Source organism: Myotis davidii, unplaced genomic scaffold, assembly GCF_000327345.1.
Source record: "Myotis davidii unplaced genomic scaffold, ASM32734v1 scaffold404, whole genome shotgun sequence".
Classification (NCBI taxonomy): Eukaryota; Metazoa; Chordata; class Mammalia; order Chiroptera; family Vespertilionidae; genus Myotis; species Myotis davidii.
This window is the reverse complement of record NW_006295824.1, coordinates 2,340,346-2,357,222: the sequence shown is the minus strand read 5'-3', so window position 1 is coordinate 2,357,222 and position 16,877 is coordinate 2,340,346. Positions and strand designations below refer to the sequence as shown.

Sequence of the window (16,877 nt, the reverse complement as noted above, 5' to 3'; positions counted from 1 at the left end):
TGAGATCTCACTCATTTGTGGATTATAGAGAACAACATAGACTGATGAAAAGGGACAGACCCAAAGACTGAGAAACAGCAATCAGGCTATCAATCCCCAGAAAGGAAGTAGGGGAGGGTGGGGGTAAGGGGAAGATCAACCGAGGACATGGACAACCGGGGGATGGGAGCATGAGTGTGTGTGTGTGTGTGTGTGTGAGGGGTTAATGGGGGGGGATGAGGACACATTTGTAATACCTTAACTAATAAAAACAAAACAAAACAAAAAAAACCCTGCTGATTACTTAGGCAAATTCATTGATATTTGACATTTTTCTCAACAGGAAAAAGCCTCATATTGATAGGCTATTAATAAGTCAAACACAGATTACTAGGAAATTTATATTAAATTTTAATTGTGATGCAATATAGGATATAAACTTTAAGATAAATAATATTCTGAATATGCATACTTATTGAAGGAAATTTGAAAAATTATAAAATATAAAAAGGAATTAATTTTTCTTATTATCTCCTCCAAATGAAAAAACAAACACAAAGCAAACAAAAATAAACACTCAACATTTTGGTATAATTTCTGGATATTTCATATATATGTATTAATAAAACCAATATATATAATATTAATATAATATTAATATGCTCTTGAATGTAGTGTTTTAATTGTTTACTTATTTAGTTTAGTATATATTTTATTAACATTAAACATATTTAAAGTGTTTTTATAGCCATAGTATATTTCATTGCTTGCATATACCTTGATTTTCTTTATATCCTCTTTTCTAAAATATTTAAGCTCCGATATAAAGAAAGGTCTAGATTCATACAGAAGTCATAAAAAGACTCAGAATTCTTTTTTCAATAGAAGGGCAGTAAGTAAAACTAGAGCTGAGTAATTTTTGTTGTTGTTATCCTCACTCTAGGATATTTTTTCCATTCATTTTTAGAGAGATTGGAAGGGAGGAAAGAGGAATATCAATGTGAGAGACACGCTGATTGGTTGCCTCCCACATGTACCCCAACTTGGGCAGGGATCACACCTGCAATCAAGGTGTGTGCCCTTGACTGGAATCAAACCTGCCACCCTCCCATGGATAGGCTGACCTCTATCCACTGGACAACACTGGCCAGGGCTGGAGCTGAGTAATTTTTGGTCTCAGCATCCATAGCTTTATAAGATTTAGTGGAGTTTAGGTTTTATTCTAATACAGTAAGTAATTCATAAAAAAAGAAAGGATGAAGGACCCTTATGTACATTATATAATGTAAATATAACAATTCTGTCCACTGTGAGGAAAATGGATTATAAGAAGCAAGAATATAAACAAGACCATTTTAGTAGCTATTGTAGAATCCAAATGAGAGATATAAGTAGTTTAATGTAGGTTATATAAGTGGAATTTGAAAATAGAATTAGTTAAATTTAGGGGTCATAATTGTTGATGGATTAGATATTGGAGGTGAGAGAGTGATGATGAGCTAGACTGGAGTCAAAATTTTCCTCTATTTAGGGCAGAAAAAGGTGTCCATTTCCTTAGTTGAAAATATAAGCAAACTAGAATTGGTTTCCTTGGAGGTTGTTTCTATGTCTTTATTTTGATCATTTTGATTGTCTGCTGAGGTGATAGGATCAAAATAATCATTGTATGTTAATTTACAGCAATTTTGATTTCCCTTTAGACTTCTAAATAAAAATAATAATTTACATTTGGAAAAAAGGTATGGAACTCAAGGGTAGGTGAAGACTGAAGTTATTAGTTTGGGAGCTATTAGCATATACATGAGACTATGTTTGAGGCTGAATACCATCTTCCTGTAGCATGTACATGTAGAAAAGGGACAAAGCACAAATAAGACTGAACCTTTGCAGGAGAAATAATAATCTATAGTAATAAAAGGGTAATATGCTAATTAGACCAGGAGACCTTCCAGACATCCTCTGGACAAAGCCATGGTGGCGGGGCCAAGATAGAGATGGTTAGGGTCAGTCAGGCAAGGAGGGGAGGGGCAGTTGGGAGTGATCAGGCTGGTGGGGTTGGCAGTTGGGGGCGATCAGGCAGGCAGTCAGATGAGCAGTTAGGAGCCAGCGATCCTGGATTGTGAGAGGGATATCTGATTGCCAGTTTGGCCCACAGGGATAGGCCAAAACCAGCAGTCGGACATCCCCCAAGGGCTCCCAAATTGGACAAGATGCAGGCCAGGCTGAGGGACATCCCCCGCCCCCTTCCGGTGCACAAATTTCATGCACCAGGCCACTAGTGATAATAATAATAATAACAATGGAGGGGTGGAGTAGGAACTTCAAATGACCAGTTAGTAGGAATCCTGGGAACTTGAGAAGAGGATGTTATAACAAGGTGGGATTTGGTCAGTGTTTGCGTTTCACTGAACTGTTTCTGAACAATATAGAATAATAGCTAAAATGAGCCATCCTTATCCCGTGATATAAAAATAACTTTCCATTTTAGTCATGAGATTTGCTTTCGGTTTAAGATATATTTTTAAAGTTGAGAAAATATTAACTTTATTTTTTAAGTATATTTTTATTGATTTCAGGGAGGAAGGGAGAGGGAGAAAGAGAGAGAAACATCAATGATGAGAGAGAATCCTGGATCAGCTGCCTCCTGCATGCTCCCTACTGAGGATGGGACCTGCAACCCAGGCCTGTGTCTTTGACCGGAATCGAAATCGGGACCCTTTAGACCACAGCCCTACCCTCTATCCACTGAGCCAAACCGGCTAAGGTGAGAAAACATCTTCGGATCTTTAAGGGTTTAATAGGGAGAATGAATATTGGATTTTGTGAGGTGCTTTGACAGCACTGTCAGCATTCAGCCTTCAAGGCACTGAGGAGCCCAGGCTGAATATCTAAATATGGAGTCACTGAGTTTTGCACTCAAATTTCATTTCCATGTTTACTTGATGTAGGGAAGCCAACTCATTTTACAACTCTTATTTTACTTACAGACATTAAACATATTTTCTTTGCATGAAATCTGCCTCAGTAGATCACAACCTTCCACATTGTATACAGAGCAGGGGAAGGAATGGTTTCAGGGGAAAGCTTACCTACAGTTATTTACAATAATGAATCTGTTTTACACAGAGATACTTTATAGATTTTAGTTCTCTTTTCATGTATTTTTAAAAAGCATGTCACATTGATCGTTTTACCTCGAACCCTCTATTTTAAAAAGAGGCTATAAAGTAAATCAAGGTATCTAAAAGCAATGAAATGTACGGGCAGAGGGTGAGGCGCTACATTGTTGGACTTTCTTGGAGAAATTTTCTATGTAGTTTTTGCAAATGAAAGGGGAAAATTCTTGGTTATGGAAACAATGACCCTCACTGACTCAAAATGAAGCCTGCTTTCCTTCAAATCCTTCGGCCATTTACCTTGGATATAATTGACTGACTCCAACTCCACAGCTGCCACTCTTGCCTGGACAGGCTCCTGCAGCTCTGTATTGATTCCCTGGGAAAACTGCACTGAGGCAGCTGCTCTAGAATCTAATTTTTCCATTCAGCTTTACTTTCTATTAGGTTAAAAAGACAACACCATCTCTTTCTCACTAAAGATATATGCCAAGGAAGTACACAGACAAGTCCTAGAGCCTAGGGCATTCATTAAACTAGAAGTACTGTAAACATTTATTATATCCGAAATAGCAGACTGCACACCACTGACCAAACAACGGGAGTGTCAAAATGATGCATTAGTTGAATTTTACCTTGCTTCCCTCTCCTTTTTTCACCTGAAAAATAAAATAACAGCAGCAACAACAAGGTAGTGATTAGGAAAAGTAAAATAAGATAAATTTGGAGACTGAGTTGCAGAGTAGAAGATATCAAAACTCTCCACGAATCTAATAAAAGTAAATTGTTAGAGGTCGTTACTTCTCATGTTTATTGATTTTTAGCAGCCAACATCATTATTAGCTGGTGGAGAAATAAATTTATCATGAAGTTCCCAAATCTGATATGAAAGGGAATACAAAGTTAGAGTAGTTTTATAGACGAGGAAATATTACACTCATCAACAAATGTCAACTCACAAAGAACTCGTAGTCAACTTAAAAAAAGTTAGCCGCAGTTACTAAAATATATAATTTTATTTAAAAAGGGTGAAATGTTCATTTTTAAAAATTCATATTACAAATATAGTATTAAAATAAGAATTTAAAGTGAGGCAGGGGTGAGCTTGATTTTACCAATTCACATTTTCTAAAATTGCTCCTCGGGTCCCTGAAACTGTCTGACAGCTCAACAGAAGTGTTGCTAATAAAACTGCAAGTGCATATCAAGTCCACAAAGATAGGAACTTTGTTCCTCTTTCTCTGATTTCCACAGCGCCTGGTATACAAAAAAAAAAGTATTCTAGAATGAATGAAGGACTGGCAAGTTTTAATGTCATTTTGAAAAGACCAAGTCATCAGCTGAGGCGTATTCTTGGGTCTACCGACTACTACCTTAGACTATACTACCTTACCCTGTTACTATAATATCCCTTTACTGTACTAGAGTGAGAAAAGAAACAAGAAACAAAAAAGAAGAGATCAACCTCCATGAACTCTTTTAATGAGCTTTGTAGAGGTAGGAAAGCCAAGGGACAAAAGCCTCCACTGGCTGGTGTGTCCATAAGTCTTTCATGCTGGAAGATTCATTCTATTCCTGTATCACGGAAGCAAAATCCTAAGCAGACCTTTTAGATATGAGATGTCTGCTAATCTAAACAATTTTCCCTCCACTACCACAGGAGACAGTGGCCATAGGCACTAGCAGCGTTAATGACTCCTCCCAATGCTTCAATTACAAGGACACCATCAGGTGGACATTTTTCCATAAGCTTGGACTAAGTGGATTTATGTGTATTATGTCACATGGTGTTAAAATATTTTTTCATGAACTAAAATCCTCCTTAACTGTAACTGCTCAAAATTTGTACATTTTGAAATAATAACCAATCTGTTTCAAAATTTGCCACTTAAACTTTTTTTTTTTGGTCACAATACCAGGAGGCATTCTTCTAGACCCTGCCAAGCATTAACTGCCTGCAGGGCAGAATGTTCCAATTTGCCTTTCATAAAAAAAGGACAGCTCACCCAGTTTAATGTATTTTGGCTGACAATTTGTATGCTTAGTTTCTGCCCACCATACTTTACTTTGAAGGAGCCAAGCTATAAAGCCTAGAATTATAGTTTCTAATGGGAAAACTGATAGAGTTGTTTCCATTGATATTGTACCAGCTCTCGCAGAAGCATAATTTGTATCTTAAAGAGACGGGATTGGATTGTTCCTTGTGGACAAGAAAATAGAGGGTTTGGCAAAGATGATTTTGGAGAACTCATCTTTTCTATCTTTCTGCAAATGCGGGAGTACTTTTAGGTTATTTCCTATATAATCATAATGTATACATTTCTTGGTAGGCCTAATTTTGTTTTGAAAATGCTGAGACTTGATAAAACATGATTTTATTTTTAACAAGGAATCAATAAGAATTTAACTTCAGTTAACTTTTTTTCTCTTTGTTAGTTTCTTTCCCTGCATATTTTCGACTGGAGGGAGATTAGTGAGGAAGGAGGTTTTGCCCATTTATTATCTACATGAAACTCCTGCTCAGATGCTATTAGGTTTTCCTTTTTTACTTTATACAAAATAGCAATTGTCAGTCCTTTACACTTCCCTTTTTTATTTATCCCCCTTGGATATTCTTACTGAAATTATTGAATATAAAGCTAAACTGGTCAGTGACAATCCGTACAATCATAGAGGGGTGCACGGAAGCATTACCAGCTATATAACACATGGGTGGAAAGATTCAATGTTGTTACTTAGGCTCTCGAGAGCACGTTTCCTTTCAATAGTGGATGATGTCCTCTTTCAAGTCAAGATAGCATAGGAATTTCCAATTAAAAATGCATGCTCTATTGAATAAACTCTCAGGCAAATGTAGAGATTCTGCCCACTCTTGCTTTGATTCATGCTTCTGGATAGAAGGTTTACCATTAGTATTAATATCTTAGGTTTGTTTCCTCAGAATCAGTACCTCCGGTGAAAATTCAAGTACACATATTTATTTGGAAAAGGAACCCAGGAAATAGTGGGAGAGCAGTGAAGAAGTAAGACAGGCAAAGAAAGGTAGTCTGTAAAGTGTAGTTATCAGGCAGGTCAATTAGACATTTAATGGACTTCTTCTTGCTTAGGAATTATGGGAACTTGTAACAATGCACCATCCTTGTTTCCTCCTGAAACATAAGGGAGGGAATATTTATGGTGCATCAACTATCAGCTACCTTTGAGTGAGACCACTGCGCAAGGCGAAGGGAATGTTAGTTATCCAACAGGGGCACTGTCAGAGCAGAGAAAGGCCTCAGGCAGAGGGATGCTGATGGAAGTCAACCTCTCAAACACTGGTGAGACTTCAGGAGCCATGGGCACAGAAGTCCAGCATCTTCCTTGTCAGCGTTGTGGACAGGTTACGAGGCAAAGCCTGACTCTTCTGTAGGTATCCAGGAGATGTAAATTGGCCATTACTTTTCTATTACTCATTTTTCTTTTATATATATCCATTGTGATAGCTCAGGCATTAAAAACAAAACATTATACACTGAGCTACCATATATATTTTGAGGGGCACTACTTTAGTGGGCCCTGAACCCTGACCTCAGGTCCCAGGTACTGGAAAGTGAGCATTCAAGATTTTAGAATGTTTAGAGCTCCAGAGCAGAGATATAAGATGATATGAGCCTCAATTTTCTGAGAGGAATTCAGGGACACTGGGAGCTTCTCTACACATGGGCTTGGGCACATACTTAAAGGCTAATGCACACCTCAACATCCTTAATAGTAACCTTAAATTTTAGATGTGCTGTCCACCCCAGCCAGAGGGGAACAAAAGTGGAGAGAGAGAGAGAGAGAGAGAGAGACAGGCCAGCCTGAGGGATCCAAGTGTCAGGACAAAAGCACATACAGTGCATGCTCTGGGTCACTAGAGACAACACAAAAAGTACATAGCAGCAATGATGAGTGAGACAAAATAGGGTAGTTTGTCTCATGCATGCTTGGTGAGGACTTTTGAAGAATCAAAATGACACACTCTCACTGCCATCTCTTTGTGATCACTTTCACCCAGGATAGTCAAGGCTAGCTTCTGTGTTACTTTGTACTTAGAATTTATCCCACCTGGATTCCTGCAGGGTTTTAACTGCTAATATTTAAAGGCAAGCTTTTGGTATTCAGAAAATCTTTTTTCTCAACATTTAGTCACATAATTGCCTCTGCTAACATATACATATGCGCACATGTGCATACTCTAACATACTCCATTTCACTTGCTTCTTTGTCTTTAAACCTAATTATACCTACCTTTTTCCTTGAAAAGCAACGCTTATATCAAGCTGTTGTTGCTGTTTGAATGTTAGGAAAACGGAAATGGGAACCAGAAAGCACAATGAAAGAAACTTCACTAAATTTACGAAACAATATTGAAGACTCCTGATTCTCAATGCAGTGACAGGTAGAGAAACAAATAAACAAAACTATGACAAATTTTTTAAATATATCAAATCAAATTTAATTTCCATTTCATGAGCAATGTAAATAAGTTTACATCTGGAATGAGAATCTGGAAGCCAAATCTTCGGGACATGAATCTGTCAATTTTCAGCTGACTTTATGTTGAAAGCTTTTCGGAGATCTTTTTGAAATCCAAGATGCTGTATTTTAACAGACCAAGCAGATGCTATCTCCAGTCATTACAGTCTACTTAACAAATGCACTACACACAGACATCTAAAACGTATGAACATTGATTTAAAAGGAAAATCATTAAGGTGAGGCTAGAGGTAGCCATTCTCTTGAAAGCTGCTTCATTTAGTGCCTGTGGTGTTGGCATGAATAGCTCAAAGCAGCTTGGAATTAATTATTTTCTGAGTGGACTGCTGGAAAAGACAGGAACACATGTTCTTGGCAGAAAAACAAAGGGTATTAAAGTACCTTCACATTTATCCACTGCAAGTCAAGTATTCTATTAATACCAAAATAGTCTCTCAACTATTGGGCGGGGGGAAATTCTATAGCTGCTAACTAAAGGGTTTATTATAATTCAATCAGAATAGAGCTAATGGTCTGTGGTGTGTGTGTGTGTGTGTGTGTGTGTCTGTCTGTCTGTCTGTCTGTCTCTCCTTGTGCTCACGAATGAGGAGCTTGGGCCATTTTTCATGGAGCTAGGTACCCTGGCAGCAGAGGCAAGACCTTTACATTTTACTTTTGAAATTCTTTAAAGCTTTATGACAAATAAATGTACCTATAGGCAAAGTAAACATTAACATAATCACAAAGTATGCATTTCAAAAATAAAGTGAAAATGTATATACAAACAGCCCAAGAAATATTCTAAGAATATTTAAAAGCTGAAGAAAATAAATAAATTATATATATTTACAAATCTTTCATCAAAGCAATGGTTGACTTCTAGAATCCAGTAAACTTTTCTTTCTAACTCTGACCTTTAATATACTTAGACATGTTTCTCACTTAGCAAAAAAATACTTGTCTCCTGTTATTCAATGTTTCTTTCATTTATTTTGGGAGAGTTTTGTAGTTATCATTTAGTTTTTCTCTGATCCAGTAGTTGCTTTTTATAGTTTAACTAGAGGCCCTATGCATGAAATTCGTGCAAAGGGCTCAGTCCTTGCAGCCCCAGCTGCCTTGGCCCTTGCAGCCCTGGCTGCCCTGAAGCCCCATAGCCCCGTCCCCGCCCACTGGTCATTCCGGAAGGTCATTAAACCATCTGGCTTAATTAGCATGTTAGCTCTATATTATATAGGATGATCAAATGGAAATCATTCATCCCTGCATCTCCTCAGATTGCTTAGGGCCACTTTATCCCTTCTGCATGCCTTGATCCTATTTTGTAAGTCTGGAAAAGGAAACATTTAAACACCAAAATAACACATGTATTCTATTGAGATGTGTACATATTTCTACCATATCTGAGACTTCAGGGAGAGGGTTCAGGTGTTAGTGCATATTGGCTTACCACTGAGAGACTATCAAGAACCTGGAATCTGGTCCATGGTCAGAAGAGATCAACCAAAGAACTTGGGTTATATATGCATAACCCATGGACACAGAAAATAGGCAGGTGAAGGCCTGGGGCAGGGGACAGGGGCAGGCTAGAAGGAATCAACTGGGGAAAGAAAGGGACATATGTAATACTTTCAACAATAAAGACTTAATTTTCTTAAAAAGAATGTGGAATCTTGTCAACAGTTGTCTCTGTCTAGATAAACGTGTGCAAGTAAACTGATTTCTGGGTTCCGCAGAGGAGAAGTCAGCTGTCCTTGGAGAAGGAATCCTTTGGATAGAGGAGTAGGTTCGCTCCTGCTCATTTACTAATTGCTCTCTTGTGAGAATCTGGCTATTCCCCTTGATTCACAGACTAAGAGGGAGCAGTTGTAGTACCAGCCAAAGAGCCCACCTTTCCAGCTGGCTTCTGGGAGTGGGGATATGCCTCAGAGAGAGGTTCTGGATTTCCTGAAAAATTTCTACCATGTTTATCCCCATTTATCACTGATGCTCTATTTATCTGAACCTGGATAAAGAATTGAAAATTATACTTTTTAGAAAGACAGAAGACATTTAAAAGAAACAAAAGGTATGTGGTATTTTTGGAATCAGAACGTGTATATCTCATTGTCTTTCAGAGAACTTCATACACATTTAATTACAGGGTTGAGGTAGTTTCCTAAGGATATGAGGCCCTCCAAAGGCACCCAATACCATTTCAGGCCTGCATTTGAAACATCAGGTATCACACACTGTGTATTCTTTCTAGAATACTAGACTTTGACTTTGTAGAAACATTTTTCTGCAAGCTGTTGGATCAGTTGTTGGTATATACAAGGGAATAGACTTATTTTGCAAAGATTTCAAGGTCTTCAGGTTAATTTTGCATAACTTACTCTGTTATGTAAATAAAAAAATAACACCACATCACTTGGGCTCTAAGGAAAATGACAAATGCAAATTGCTATGCTTAGCCTCCATTAGAAGCATTTGGGTACAAATATGTGTGTGTGTGGGATGGGGGGTGAGGGGGGTTCCCAAGTTAGCCCTGAGGGAAATGCACTTGTATGTGAATATGCTGGCACCCATGATTCACTGAAACCAAGAACTATTTTTCAGTTATTTCAAAAATTCATACAACTTGAAAAATTGTTGTTTCTTTTTTGAAAGGCTATTTTTAATACTTTAAAAAGTTATCAGAATTCCTCTCTCTGTCTCTCTCTCTGTGTGTGTGTCTCTGTATCTCTGCATTTTCCCTCCTTTCAATATAAGTAAATAATATCTTTAACATTTTATTTTAAAAAAATGGATACAGAGTCCGTTCTCCTCCGTGGGCAGAGGAGATGATTGGTTCATAAGGGGACCTGGGGCTCCACTTGGAAGTTTCCCCATCTTGTATGTTGCATTGAGGCTGACTGCTGAGTGAACCCTATTACAAAGATGATGCAGTTCAGTTCTGTTCTTCTGGTCAACATCCTTTACTTGTCCAATAAAAGAGAGTGGTTATTTTTGATCATATGATCTGGAAAATCTGCTTGGCAGCCTGAAACCTTGATAAAAAGAATTGGAAACTTCACAGGAAGTTCAACGCTCTATCCGCTGAGCCAAACCGGTTTCGGCTAATTATTTAATTTTTAATACATTGGAATCTAATTTTCCACTTGTGTGTAACATTCATGTGTTGTTTTTTCTGTTACTTAAAATGAACTGCTCTAAAAAAATCTACTGTATAGATTTAAGTTAGATTTCTTTAGAAGAGAGCATGATTTATTTTAGACCACAAGGAGCACTGGAATAGACAAACTTCCTGGTTCCAGGGGCATATTACCTTGGACTATTTTAAATGTAAATATCATTATTAATAATAATAGCATAAATTATGGTTAGCATTTCTTGAGGACTAAGCATGTGTCAAGCATTGCACTCTAAGTACTTTATGCCTGGTTGTTTTATACTCATTCTCAAAATTTGAAGCTGATATTTACATCCCCATTTTACAGGTGAGAACACTATGAAAAAAATTGAACAATTTCCTTAATGTCACCCACCCATAAGAATCCAAAACATGAACCAAACTCATATCTGTCTCTCTTGAAAGCTATCCTCTAAACGACAAAACAAACTAAAACAAAACAAAAATGGACTCACCAACCAGGATCCTTTTATTATAAAACAGAGGCCCAATGCACAAAATTTGTGCAAGGGGCTCTGGCCTCGCAGCCCCGGCTTCGTCCGGAATGTCGTTTGGATGGGCAGCTGGATGGTTGCTCTCCTGTTCAGTCTAATTAGTATATTAGCTCTTTATTATATAGGATAGGTGATGATCACATTCATCTTTTTTATTTTAAATATATTTTTATTAATTTCAGAGAGGAAGGGAAGGGGGGATAGAAACATCAGTGATGAGAATTATTGATTGGTTGTTTCCTGCACGGCACCCTCATTGGGGATCAAGGCCAAAACCCGGGCATGTGCCCCACCCTACTAGGAATCGAACCATGACCTCAGTGGTCTATGCTCAACCACTGAGTTATGGTGGCCGGCCCACATTCATATTTTTATGTGACTACTGTTTCTTACTGCCTTGCCTGCATCTCAACAGGTCCCCAGAACACACATATAATCTTCTCTCTTGGTAGAAAGTCCTATCTCTAAAAAGTAAAGAAATATTATGAAAGAAGGTTGGCTATGAATTAAAGGCAATCAGTAAATTTTCAAAGCAACAAGTAGCCTATTGTGGCTACATCCAAAGTCAGCATTCCAAAATACATTTCAACAAAGCATGCCACACATTTTAAAAATGAATTTCCAGGAGATGGCCACATTTTTCATATGACTGAAATCACTTGGCCTTTTGCCCTGTATTTCACGAGGCAGTGGCGATGTATACAGAGAGTGTTCTGGGCGTCTGCCTCTCCTGGCTACGCTGGCTATCACAGAGACCAGGACCAACCCCTCCCTGCCTGGGATCATAATCCATCACTCTATCTCCTTTCCGCTTCCTTTGCTCCCAGGGAAAAGCAAAGTGAAATTTAATAAGTTGAATAAAAGTTATTTTTCCCTGTGTCTGTATGGATCCTGGCAGGGTGCCCTGTAAAGTGCTTTCGATTACCAGGAGCTGTGTAATACCAAACCCCTGCCTAATAGTTGTTGGCACCAGAATAAGTTTAAGAAGTTCTCCAGCAGCCAGCATTTCATTCTGCTTCACACTGCTGTGAGGTCCTTTTATGCATTTTAGCACCTTCCCCCTGGGGTGCTCTGCAGGGGAAGGGTGAGGCAGCTGAATGTCTATGAAGTAGAGGACAAACTCAGCACTTCCCTTCATGTTCCCGAATAAGCTCTCCAAGTGTCTGAGGGAAAGGTGTGCCTCGGTCTAATCTGTTATTTACTGTTTCAATACGGCACGTTTCATCATGCGTATGAAATTAAAGGGAACCATGTTAGCCAAAATAGGGCTGATTTCTTTTTCTTTCTAATTTAAAGATGTCTATATTGAAATGTTTATGAAATATCATAGATGTTTTCCCTAAAACAGAGTTATTTCTAGACTTTCCTTATAACCACACATTTTCTTTTTGTGTTTTGTTTTCTAAACGTATTCGACTGAATAAGACAATTTGCAAACCCCTTGGTTCCAATTAAACAAGAAACTCTCCCTGCTGGTTATAGACAATTTGTTCACTGACCCCAAACGGCCCCTTACATCAGGACCCTTGCCCCAGTGGAGTGTGTTTTTTAGAGTACTACAGACAGTTCTTATAGCTGTGCAGAATCCCTTCTGGGAGGCACAGTGCAGGTTTGTTAACTTATAGGTCAGTTTTCTAACCTTGATATTATTTTTATTTTTCTTATTTGTACTCCCTCCAGTATAACAAAACAAAATTTTAAATATGTGGCTGAGAATTGCACACAATAATGATCTTATGAGAAATTGATCTCCTTCATTTTATATGTAATACCTCTATTACACACCCAAATACGAGCCCCCATTTGTTTTTTGCCTGAAATAACATTACATTACACATTTATGTTGAATAAGTGGTCCAGTACCAAAATCCTTTCCCTTTATTTCACTTTCTCCATTGGATCAGGATTTATTCTCTCCAAATGAACTAATTCCTCTTTGATACACATATTCTTGATTCGAATCTATTCCTGCATCCTTGGTAATAGCAAATGCTGAGCACTAATTCTTCATTCAAATATTAGCTGTATTAAATTGTGTAGGCATTGCAGTCAAATCATTCAAGAACATCTTATGATAATTGCATTTGGCCTCAATCAGATTTTTTTTTCTTCCCTTTCTTGTATAAAATCAGTGACAACCATGTAAAATTGTGATTATTTGGCTTCTGGTAACTTCAGCCTTCATATCCAAACCAACTCTGACCTGAACCATTATCGTTAATAACTGACTATGTTAGCTTCAGGTCACTTACTTTAGAACTTGGAGAAAAATTGGTTTTCAAAAGTGTATTCTAGGTCATTGGGAATGGAAATGATTTTGATAATCTGTACATTAACCTTCCCTGTTTTATACTTTGGGGGCAAGAGTAGGTGTCCTTAATGGTGCTATTGAATATGTTTTTAAATTCCACAAGCAATTTTATGACCTAGAATGGGCAAGATGTTCAGAGTTGAGTGAGAGGTAAGTAAAAGAATTATTATGACTTAAACTCAAGTGGGAACTTACAGCGTGTAGATATGTAACTATTTGCTCACAACTATGCAGTCTGGGTGGGATTAATGCCACCTTCTTCTCCAGCTTTGGGACATGGTTGGAAACTAAATAAGGTTTAAATTAATCACTTCTTGCCACAGTGACTAATTTAACACTTTTGGATAAAACCAAACAGTATGTACCATTCCCCTCATCTCCCAGTGATACCATCAACATCCATAGCTGACCTCTGACCTTAGCCATGGGAAAAATCCCTCTTTCTCAAGATAAATATCTCCTTTAATATATTTAATCTATCAAGGATGTTGGCCTGTAATTTCCTTTTTTTTTTTCTTTTTTGGTAGTGTCTTTGGTTTGGTATTGGAGTAATATTGCCCTCATACAATAAATTTGGAGGCTCTCCCTCTTCTCCAGTTTTTTAAAGAGTTTGAGAAATATTAGTATTAATTCTTCCTTGAATGCTTGATAGAATTCACCTGTGACAATGTCTGGTCCTAGACTTTTGTGTGTTGGGCGTTCTTTGATTATTGATTTAATTTTTCTGGTAATCTGTTTAGATTGTCTGTTTCCTCCTGGTTTCAGGTTTGAAGATTACATGTTTCTCAGAATTTATTCCACTATAGAGGAGCTTTAGCTCAGCCTCAGGATGGGTCAAGGGTTTTACAGAATTTTAGTGTTAAGTAAACTGGTCCCTTATATTCTCTCTAAGAGTGGCAGGGCCTCAGTTCTCTAGAATCACTTGTAGTTAGTGTCACCCCGTTGCCGCTAAAAACCACACTGATCATTTTACAGAACATAACATCTGGGCCTTTCTAATTGTCTAATGACCCTTCAACTTCATTGCACACCCTCACAAATGCAAAGCATTTCCTTCTCCCTAACCTGTACTTACATTCTCAGCTCCTGATTTGCCTCATTCTTCACAGAGAAAAGAGAAGCAATTGAATAAAAAGTCGTTGGCTGTCTCCGTAAGATCTATCCTTGCAAATTTATATTTGCCTTCCTTCTCATTACAAAGGATGAAGTGTCTCTGAATTTATCAGTGGTTAATCTCTACACTTGTGTCATGGTTCTTAAGGATTTTGCTCTTGGAATTATTCGCATTTTCTCCCACTTCATCGTGGAGCCAAGACCCTAGATCAGCGGTTCTCCCTTCACTGTCAGTCTGTGTGAGTCCTTTGTTCTGAGATGGGTCTCGTAAATAGCAGATACATGGGTCATGTTTTCTTATCCATTCATCTACCCTATGTCTTTTGATTGGAGCATTTAATCCATTTATATTTAAGGTTATTACTGATAGCTACTTATTTTTCACCATTTTTATTCTTTATGCCTTTGTTCCTTCTTCACTACCTATTTCTTGCTTTTACAGCAGTCCCTTCAGCGTTTCTTGTATTGCTGGTTTGGCGGTAATAAACTCCCTTAGCCTTTTTTTTTTTTTGTCTGTGAAGCTCCTGATTACCCTTTCAATTTGAATGATAGCCTTGCTGGGTATAGTATTCTTGGATCTACCCCACAGCCTTGGTGAGTGTGTGTAATTGAAAGATCCTATGCACTGGGTTCAGTGAATAAAAGCAAGGAAGTTATAAAGACAGACACCTGTGACACGTGCATCTCTCTCCTCCCTGCCCCCAGCACTGCACGGCTGGTGCAGAACTTCAGGCTGCCTTTCTGGGTGCAGCCTCCCACGGCTGTGGCTTAGATCTAGAGTCCCCCGCTGCCAGCAGCCCTGTGGACCCTCTTCCACAGTTGAGCGCTACACTGTCACCAAGGGACGTGGATTTGATGCAGCGCAGTCTCTCTCTGAGACTCGTCCCTGTCTATGCACATTTCTCCCTCTAGCCCAGATCCTCAATCCCACCTCTCTCCAGGCGACCTCTGACTTTTCCATTCACGGATTGTCTCACCAACTGTGTTTAGTTCGCCAATTCTGGGTGGATGCTATTTGATTCAGCTGTTTCTTTTATGGGCTCCGCGAGAAGGCGCAGGACTCATCCGCCTATTCGGCCGCCCTTTGGTCTCCCCATGGACAAACGTTTTAGGCGCCCATGGCCAGGGAGACTGGAGTCCCGGTGTTCGTGGGTTCGCAGCCATGGCAGCTGGTCCCTGGCCGGTGTGGCTGTAGGGTTCCTGGTAGAGGTGAGTCTGGGCTCCCAGTCACAGCTTCTCTCACCTTCAAGATGGTGCGGTCTCTGTGGCAGAGCCGGCCACCCTGGGAGAGAATTCAGAGGTAACAGAGGCTGCCCGGCTAGAGGAGACTGGTCCGCCAGCCCCCAAAAGTCCTGTGGAATATATCTGTCCCTCACACATACACGCGCGCCCCACACGTCCACTCACTGCCCTTTCCCTCTCTCACTCACACTTTCTCCCTCACTGCCGTCCTGTTGGCTGATGTCTTGGATCTTCTCATTCATCTCTCACCTAAATATCTTCTCATTTATCTCTTACCTAAATATCTAACATTAGGTGTCAGCAACACCACCTCAGAGACATTCTGAAAGTGTCTACTGGTCACTCTCTCTATTATTACCGTCCTCAATATACTTCTATTGCTCAGTTTTCTCTAATCGCTTCTTAACTAATGATAGTGTCTTCCGTGTTTTATATACTCCCAGCATATTTTACCACTCTCAGAATGAAATCTAAATATTGCATTTTTCTCTATAATCTGCCCCCTCCCTATTCTGTGTTATCTCATGTTGAATGTTCTAATCATCTTCTTCTATAGCAGACTAAACTGTTATATAGTCTTTCTGTTCGGTAGAACAGAATAAACTGATCCCTGCATGTCAGATTCTGAACTAGCTCTCCCTTCTCTCTAGATTAAACTCTTTGTCTTTCAAGTCCATTACCTCCAGGGAAAGGACTTCCCCCACCTAATTTTCAATCATTCTTCTCCACAGTCATTCATTATCCCATCCCTCTGTCTGTGTGTGTATGAGTGGTTTTTTTTTTTTTTACTCTCTTTCACTTATCATTAGTTCCAATGTGCATATGTTTGTTGAGAATATCATCTCCATGGGAGCAGTAGCTTTTCAATCTTGCTCTCCATGTAGCACAGCAGTTAGTAAAGATCCTCCTGTGAAAGAGTGAATGAGAATGCTTCACTGTGGAATTTGTGGGTCTCA

General features: G+C 38.8%; 1 protein-coding gene across 1 annotated transcript in view; it reads left to right on the top strand.

Annotated features, from left to right (window-relative positions):
- The window catches only part of GALNTL6 (polypeptide N-acetylgalactosaminyltransferase-like 6), a 987,982-nt gene that overhangs the window by 214,850 nt on the left and 756,255 nt on the right, over positions 1-16,877 (top strand). The gene's annotated exons all lie outside the window — the stretch shown is intronic.